The sequence below is a fragment of the Delphinapterus leucas genome, chromosome 4 (assembly GCF_059928025.1).
Source record: "Delphinapterus leucas isolate spDelLeu-1000000601 "Yukka" chromosome 4, BTC_Dleu_Yukka2, whole genome shotgun sequence".
NCBI classification, from domain to species: domain Eukaryota; kingdom Metazoa; phylum Chordata; class Mammalia; order Artiodactyla; family Monodontidae; genus Delphinapterus; species Delphinapterus leucas.
Window position 1 is genome coordinate 103969024 of NC_143132.1, and position 9615 is coordinate 103978638.

The window sequence follows — 9615 nt, forward strand, 5'->3', positions numbered from 1 at the left end:
GGAATGATGAGCTTCTCCCTAAAACAGGGCTATTACACTGAAACGTGGTTTAGAGAAAGGCACGCAGAGCTTAGGTTAGGAAAAAAGATTCAAGAAAAGAATAAGTTAACTTTTAAAAGGGCAGAAAGTAAAGGTAGAGATTTCCTTAGAGGGGCAGAAAACAGAGATAGAATAGAGTGGAAGGATTAAGCTTCTTTGCTCTAGAGGGAAATCAACAGTTCAGAGACTCAGAGACAAGGAGCCATGGGATAGGTAGCCAGCCAGCAACTATTGCCAGGAGGATCAGTTAAGCTACGAATGGGAAAAATGGAAGCATCTAAATGCCACATCTGGGTGCCAAGGTGGGATGATCAATGAAATATTTTTCTTAAGACTCAGATATCATCCATTAAACTATTGAGTCATGTGGCAAAAGCCTCTTTCCAAAGGATCATGGCCATTCGTACAAGGTCGCTGATCTAACTCACTTGTTCTGAAAATGAGACCCTTGGTCGAGATCCAGTGCTGCTGTATTCATGCTAAAACATACAGATGATGGAATTAGAAGCAATTTAAGTCACAAGGCACCAAATGGTAATCTGAGCCCATGTTTTCTAATTTCCTCTCCCCCAAGTTTAAATTCCTATTTATTTATTTTGCGGTATGCGGGCCTCTCACTGCTGTGGCCTCTCCCGTTGCGGAGCACAGGTTCCGGACACGCAGGCTCAGCGGCCATGGCTCACGGGCCCAGCCGCTCCGCGGCATGTGGGATCTTCCCAGACCAGGTCACGAACCCATGTCCTCTGCATCGGACTCTCAACCACTGCGCCACCAGGGAAGCCCTAAATTCCTATTTAATAATTAAAAAGATATAATAGGAGACATCCGTATTTATAAGTATAGTCCAGGGAGGACACAAGTCTCATGCTAGAAACTTTAGGTAAATTCTAGAAAATATAAAAAGTATCATTCAGGAAAGGGGTCATGACAATTGCTCTAGAAATTCAATTTCTAGGAATTTTCTTAAGAAAATAATCACACAGATATAAGAAAATATAGAGGGAAAGATGTTTACTGCAGTATTACACAAGCTAAATAAAAAACTATGTAAATGTCCATTATTAGGAGACTGTAAAGCAATAGCTAATAATAGGTAACTCTTGTCAAGCATTGATCTAAGTATATATTAACTCATTTAATCTTCACAATAATCTTAAGAATTAGATAGTGTTATTATACCGCTTTAGAGATGAGGAAACCGAGGTATAGAGAGTTCAATTTACTTTCACAAAGCTAGAAATTTGTGTAACTAGCATTTGAACTCAGGCAGTCTGGTCCAATGTCCAGGTGCTTAAAACCAGGTCATGCTGCCTTTACATCATCAAAATTCTCATGCATGTTTAAGTTCATTGATAAGGAAAGATGCCTACAGAATATTGATCCAAAAAAGTTGGTTACAGAACAGCACATACAGCCAGATCCTATGCATGAAGAATTAAAAACGAAAGCAGAGAGAGCGATCTGGATGAATGGTCTCTCAAATGGTATTTTTTTTACAATTAATATGTATCATTTAAAAAAATGATAAAGCTAATGTCACAAAATTAAGCAACACCTCACTTGGACACTCATCCATCTCACACGTAGGAACACCGTCATCTTTCAGCCATTGCCATAGATACTGTAGGCTAAGGCCCCCTGCAGCACTCTGGCCTTGCTGCAGTAGCTACACCATTTTGCCTCTGATACTTAAGTGCTATCTTCTAGCCTCTACCATTCTATTAATAGAATCCCAACATCTCCACTGATATCGAGTTCCATTTCATGACAGTGACTACACAACTTGCAGAAAACCGTGATTACCAAACTTTTCGAGTAAATGTCAGCGGCTTCTCACCAATGCATTTCTTATTATCTTAGTAAAGGGAATGTCTGGCCCTCCTGAGTAACACAGGTTAAGAGTTCTTAGGCCTTCCATAATAAATCTATTCTAACATTTCCTATGCCAAGGAAGTTCTGGAAACTCCACTTCACTTAGTGTAAGCTTTCATTATGTCTAGGGTTCAATAAGCCATCAAAAACAACACTTAAACCAATTCCAATGTCTCTGTCAGATATCAAGTCCTTAGTCATCAGTATCTCCATGTCAATGAATTCCCTTTCTCCCTATTCCCATGGTAATAACACCTTCCAGATCCGCTCACATATCTTTTCCCTTATTCTTTTCTGATTGTATTAGCAAAGTTCTGCAACTCCTTTGGTAGGTAATTTATGTGTTCCTAGAATAGGGCTCCTGTTTGACTTCTAAGGTTGGGCTTAGCACTGACTCTGTTTATTTATTTATTTATTTTTAATTAATTTATTTTTTAGCTGCGTTGGGTCTTCATTGCTGCGCGCGGGCTTCAGTAGTTGTGGTGGACAGGTTTAGTTGCTCTACGGCATGTGGGATCTTCCCGGACCAGGGCTCGAACCCGTGTCCCCTGCATTGGCAGGCGGATTCTTAACCACTGTGCCACCAGGGAAGTCCCTGAATCTGTTTATAAGCCTAGAGGTAATAAGGGGTTGTAGGGAAAGGTCTTGAGGAGAACCAGCATCATCTTACAAGGTACGGGCTTCACGTAGGGTCATTGCCCACCTCCAGGTAAGAGAGGGACAGAGCTGTTTCTGACAGGTGGTAAGGCTCAGGGAACTCTGAGGTTTAAGGGTCTCAGACTCATCCACCCTATCCAAGGTCTCAGGGCCCCTTTCTTTCTTAACAGGGCCCTGACTTTGACCTAGGAGACTGATGAAGCTGTGCATCTAGTCTTCTTGGAGCTCTGCCACCCTTATAATCAGATCTGAGCCTGATTTTCAGGACAGTCATTAGAGGTAAGTCTACTTTTGAGCTTCCACAGAAGCCTTCTGGTATTCAGGATCCCCTTGATTGGGCTATGTAAGACTGACTGACTCAGGTTAAAACCAGATCAGCTATGGCTACGTTCATCAGGGCTGTGGCTTAATATTTCCCTGGCACAAGTCTGGGACTTTGCCTTCTCCCAGGCCAGGACTCAGGAAGGATGTTTAGATGGGAGGGTGAAGGCAGTATCTCTTCCTGTAGCAGCCTCTGCTGGAGCCTGGAACAGGACACATTCAGAGGGTACACAGGGGGCAGGGGACACTGGGAGACCCAGGGCTTTGCTGGAACTACTGTGGTTCCTTATGCTCTGTAGGACCCAGCCACCCTCAAATTTTGGCTAAGCTCCTAATTAGCTGCTTATACTGTTGAAGCCCAGCTTTTAATAATAGCCATCCTGCAGTTATTTGGAAAATTAGCAATTATAGATATAGATATGTTACAGTATATAATAAAGTATTAATAAGAAAAAGTTACTACAGTTATTTTTGTCTGGAAAAGAAATAGCAGCCATGAGTGGTGGAAGGGCAATGCTGCGCCCAACAATTAATACAAAATTTAAAAAAAATCATTTAGAGTGAGAGGCATTTCTGGCATCCACAACTCTCATTAGGTGTTGTGTCACCCAACAAGCTGGTTTTACCTCTTTGTGCGTGTTGAGCCAAAAGATACAACCAAGGCAAAGAGTGGGAGAAGGGAGGATTTATTACTTTGCAGCAAGTAAGGAGAACACTGGGATCTTTCCCAAAGCAGTGTCTCCCAGCAAAATTGGGCAAGTTTTAAGCTAAGGATACATGTATATTCATGAAGGGGGCTGGGAGGTGTATGCATATTCATGAGGGGGCATGCAGTATATGCATATTCATGAAGGGGCTTCAGCAGAGGAGAATTCAGCGTAGCATTGGGGCAAAGGTTGATAGAGTCCAGGCTCTAGTTGACTGAAGTCAGTAAAGTCGACATCATCATTCCTTAGGTTCCAGATAGTCCGGTGGAATGTTCTAGGGGGTTTGTATCCTGCAAACCAGCTCAAGAATGTGCTTCAGGCTAATCTTTACCTTCAAAACAGAACTGGGAATCTTTGCAACTGATATATTATCTTCATTATGGTTAGGTTATTTCCCTGGCCTAATAATAGCTGTTTATTCTTATATTCTTTTGTTTCCTGAACTTCTTTTCCTTCATTAACTACTGGGACCCAGTCTCCTGCAAGAGCAAGCATTGTGGCCAGGCTTAGATCCCAAAATGTCTCAGGGCTAAAATGGCTTCTCTTATGTCAAGAAAGTTATGTCTAGATCTTTTCCTCCTGGGACCCCCTACCTTATTGGCCTACAGTTGGGGGTATGGTAGCCAGGGCTCTGAGAGCTGTGAGGACAGTCTATGAGTTGGGGAATGGCCCTGTTCTCACCAAATTCACAAGTTTGGTGTTAGAAGCCTGCTGCTGTTGGCGTCAGATCATAGATCTACATCCACATCACCTCCACGACCACCACTCCCTAACACTCTGTCCACCAAATTGGTGCTCAGTACCTTTGCATACCTTTGACTTTTACCCTGGGATTGCTCTTAGGTGGCTCCTAATGGGGCGGCTGAGGGCTGGAGCCTGGAAAGGGGGTGAGAAAGTATTGTTATGCAGTCTTAAAGGGCCATCTCTGGGGAACCTGCTAGAGGTGTGCTCAGTACTCAGAGAGACCCATGCATCTACCCCATCACATGCCCCTGCGGTTTTTCTCTCCTTCCAGCTCCGTACCTCCTACAGGCTCCAGCCCAGAACCAACCACCATCCAAATTGCTGATTCCCATCTGTGCTCTTCTTGAAATACTTCTCATATTATGTCTCTATACAGTCCCTACACACTATTAAGGCATTGGTGTGGTTCAGGACACACTACCTCAAAATATGGCACCTTGGCATATTAAATGACTTCAGCTGAAAAAACTTTTAAGATTGGTTGGAAGTTCACTCTGACTTCCCCCTGTTTCCCCTACTTCCCTGAAATAGGTCATAGAACTCCCATGTGAAAGGTACCCTCCCTGTAGTAGGAGGAGGGAAGACATTCTTATTACCAGAGATGGGAATTTGGAACCAAGAAATCTGTACAAACAAACCTTATTAAACTCACCCTTATCTTCTAGTTACTTCTACACCACTTACTACCTCTAGCCCAAACCCCTTTGTCTTGGCAATTCTTCACAAATTTATTGTTTCTCTGTCTAAAAGGTATGAGTTTCCTGCTCTGGTCACTTATTCTGGCCCTTCATTTTCTTGTGAAGACTCCCATGTACATGCAAAAATTCAATAAAACGTGCATGCTTTTCTCCCCTTAATCTGTCTTTGTCAGGTTAATTTCGAGACCCAGCCAGGGACCCTAAGAGAGTGGAGGAAAACTTCTTCCTCTCCTACAGCATCAAAGGGACAGGACTCATAGGAGAGGCATATTTTTGAAGAGGAAATATCGGGAAGGGGTAAGACAGAATAGAAATGGTATGTTGGTATCTAGGGGAAGATGATGAAGGCTTTTCTTCCATTTCTTTCCTTCTTTCCTCCTTCCTTAAGGATTGGTCTTCATTACTGGGTAAGAATTGTTTATGATGAAATCTGTTCATGAGTTCCACAGTGCTAGAGGCACTGTGCATCTATCTCCAAAGACTTGCCTGAGGGTTATTTATTTATTTATTTTACTGAAGAAATTTTCTTTATCATTCTATTGCTCTTGTTCTTCCCTCACCCTTTCTTCCAGTTACTTTGCTAAGTTTCTGTATGACAAACAATGCCTCAAATTTTATCTTGTTGGTCATTACAGTTATTTCCCTTTAACAAGAAGTTATATATATAGATATAGATATAGATATAGATATAGATATATATAATTGCTTTGGAATTGCTAAAACAAAACAAAACTCATCCTAAAATGATTGAGAATATATCCTAGCCCTAAATGACCAAATATCAGTGAACTGATTTATCTTTTAAAATGTATCGCTAAAGGATCTATATTGTCTAAATGTAAAAATCATGATTCTCATACAAATATAAAACGAATATGTGTCAAAGGTTTTACTTAAGTATGCAATTCATTAATTAATGAAGGAACCAGTAAGATATTATAACTGGTTCAAAGGAGAATTCAAAGTGATAGCTAGACAGAGAAGGAATACCGACATGAATTGACAAATAGATGTAAAACTGGCTTTTCCCATGAGGGTGGGGAGAGAAGTCAATTGTCCCTCCACTGGACAGAATTCAATTGCACATTTATGGACAAGAGTCATTTGCATTGTTCTCAGTATCTACCATTTACAGAGTTATAAGTAGCTCAAAGAAACTCAAAGGAGGAGATAATCCAGGGGGATGCGTGAGATAGAACACTCAGTAATCTTTTTTTGCCATTTCAAACTCTTGCACAAATTTTACTGAATGTTAATCAGGGTACTTAATTCTTTTTTTGTATTTGATTTTGTATTGTATTTGTATTTTGTATTTGTATTTTGTATTTGTTTTGTATTGATGTGTGCAATTCATTACCTATAAAATTCATGTCTGACAAAAAATAATTATCACTGTAAAAACATTTTTTTGCTAATCTGACTGTGTTTATATAAGTATATGTTACTGAGGAATATGACTGTTGGATATATCAGTGTTAGGGTGGCCAAATAAAATACAGGATTAATTTTTTTAGTGTAAGTATGTGTGAAATATCAACAGGAAAAGAGGAAAAATGGCTGCTGGGTAGACAACTACTACTTCTACGTCACTAAGCTAGGTTTTATTTTGCTTTTTCTAGCTGTAAAAAAGATGGTAGTATTGGGACATAAATTAAGCTGCAAAAATTTTTTTAAACTTTACTTTTATTACCTATTATAGGGGAAGAAAAAGTTTTCCTCAACCTTCTTAGGGTCCCTGGCTGGTCTGGAAATTAAACTGACAAAGACAGATTAACAAGAGAAAAGCATAAAAATTTATTTAATAAAATTTTTACGTGACACAGGAGTCTTCATAAGGAAATGATGACCCAAAGAAAGGGTTTATCTGGAGTATTTTTATGCTAAATTGGTGAAGAGTAGACAGTCCTAAAGAAATACAATAGGTCAAAGAGTCTGAGGTAAGTGTAGTAAACTGAGGCAAACTTAACTTAGCAGGGCATGTTCGTTTGGATTCTCTCTGTCCTTTTGTCTACAGAGAAGGATGCTCCTTTCCCAGTAGAGGGAGAGCACCTCTCACAGGAGGGTCTGATGACCCGTTTCGAGGAAGAAGTTGGGGGAAGGGTCTAAAGTGACCTTCCTGCTTCTACTGTTTTCTCAAACTTCTTCAGCTTAAAATATTCATTATGCCAAGGTCATATTTGGAGGTAGCACATCCTGAACCCCATCCAACACACTGCTAAGAAATAGTTATGACTTGCATTTCTGCAGGAGCATCACCAGGCCCAATAGCCCAGGAGGGGAGTGTTCTGACCACCTAACTTTCCTGAGGCAGGAATGGTGAGCCTGTGGTGACAACCCATCACACCTTGCTTATACCACTTGAGACAGTTTTCATCATGATAACTAATCACAACTTTCTAGCTCAATCAAGACACTGAAGGACATATTCCTCCCTCTTTTCTAATAAAAAATAAATAGCTAAGCAAGCATAACTCTTGGATGCAGAAGAACACCTCACAGGAATTTGACAAATATCACATGTTTTCTTCCCTATTGTATTATCATAATTTATCTTTTTGGACAGGGTCACATTGGTTTCCCCAAGTTTGTTATTTCTACTACTCAGCAAAACAAAGGAAAAAGCCATAATGTGGTGAAGGAAGAGTGTTTCCCGTAACATCAAACAAGGCCATAACAGTGTGAATAAAGAAGAGGGTAAAATTCTAGAAGAGTTTCAGAGGTAGAGCCAATAGTTTGATGTGTGATTAAATAGGAGAAATAAATTGAGACAGGCGGGGAGAATGATGCCCAGCCTTCTGGGTTTTGTAGCTGAGAACACGGTGAGGCCATCACTGAAATGGAAAATTGGGGAGAAGCAGATTTGGCTTTTATGTAAAAGAGACTGTAAAGGTGGGATCTGAATTTCATACTTCACTGTTTTGCACATTTTCCTTCCATTCAACAGCTTTTCTGCATTCTAAATAATTTTACTTAGCAAACTGCAATAAATTTCAGTTCATTTTTTCTTTTAAAAAACCGGATACCTCTGCCACCTCATCAGAGCTTCTGATCAGCCTGAGATGATCAGTGTCCTCATAATGAGTCCTTTTAAATTCCAACCCAAAGAAAATAAACATGGAATTTTAATCACCCTATTCAGCCTTGTTGAGGGGAAATGCACAGTTTCCTGTTAGGTGTTTTGACATACTGAAAATAGCTTCAAGGTTCCCCCTTCCCTTCCCCTCCCCTACCACGTGCCTGATCATGACTGGTACCCTATAAACAATTGCTGAAAAATAAATATCTTCTTTAATATCTCATTTGGCTCTAATGTATAATTCTAAGGTCTACTGGAAACTCCTTTAGTTCATAATCACCTACCAGTAGCTGGCATATGTAGATTTTGATTAAGTATGTCAGGTTTACTTTGGTCTATTTACATAGCTAATGTTGTCCAGTTAGTCACAATTTTATCTATAACAACGCTAACAACAGAGGACCACTTCACAACTCCATTTAAAAATATCTCTTGGCTTCCCCCGTGGAATAAGATCCAGACTTTAAGTCCCTTGATGATATGACTCCTGCCTATCCTTCCAGCTAATCTCATTTGTATTCTGTTTCCAAACAGAATTTGTTACCAGACCAAACTTGGATCCACCTGCCAATCTACTGACACTCGGTTGTGATGAAGGAAAGCGCAGCATTTATTGTAGGGCGCTGTACAAGGAGTCCAGGGCAGCTAGTGCTCAAAAAGTCCAAACTCCCCATGGGTTTCAGCAAAGCATTTTTAAAGGCCAGGTGAGGGAGGGACATCCCAGTGTATGTGATCAGCTCGTGCACAATTCTCTGATTGACTGGTAGTGAGGTGACAGGGCGGTGTCACAGGGGTTAACGTTATAATCCTTAGGCGCTGGTAGGCCTGGGGGCCACATGCTCATTATCATCAAGTAGTTAATTTCTTCCATTTGGTGGGTGTTTTCATATCTGTAAAACAGCTCAGGAAATGTGCATCAGATACTATTATCTAGGTACTTCAGAGAGGAGCCAAAGCAGAGGATATGGGGAAGGGGTCTGTCCTGGGGAGGCCCCATGGGGTCCTGCTCGGTTACAAATGTACACCTCTGCCTGAAGTGCCAGTTTCTCTCCTTTTCACCTATTCACATTCTCAGTCCACTCATATTGAAAGCCAAAACTCAGATGTCACCTCTATCAGGTTTTATTTGGAATCCTCCAGCATCCTACATAGAGCCTGTCCAAAGATAAGTGCAAAAAAATGTCTGCTAAATAAGTGAGTTTTTTTAAAGTTTCATTCCAAGTATCTTAGGTTGAATTATTAAACCAAAGTTCCTTTACTAGATTGCAATTGATCTAGGCATTAAAAAAAAAACCGCTAGCATCCTTGAAAAAAACATCTCTGATAATAATCCTTTGGACATCAAGCACAGAAAGTATTTTTTTATGCCATTTTTCTTTGATCCAAACTATTTTTCACCCTACATAACCAGATATATTTTATAACGATCTGATGAAACACTTGTTTTAAATAATGAGATTTGTTACAATTAACTACTTGAATGATAAAGCCCCAACTAGGG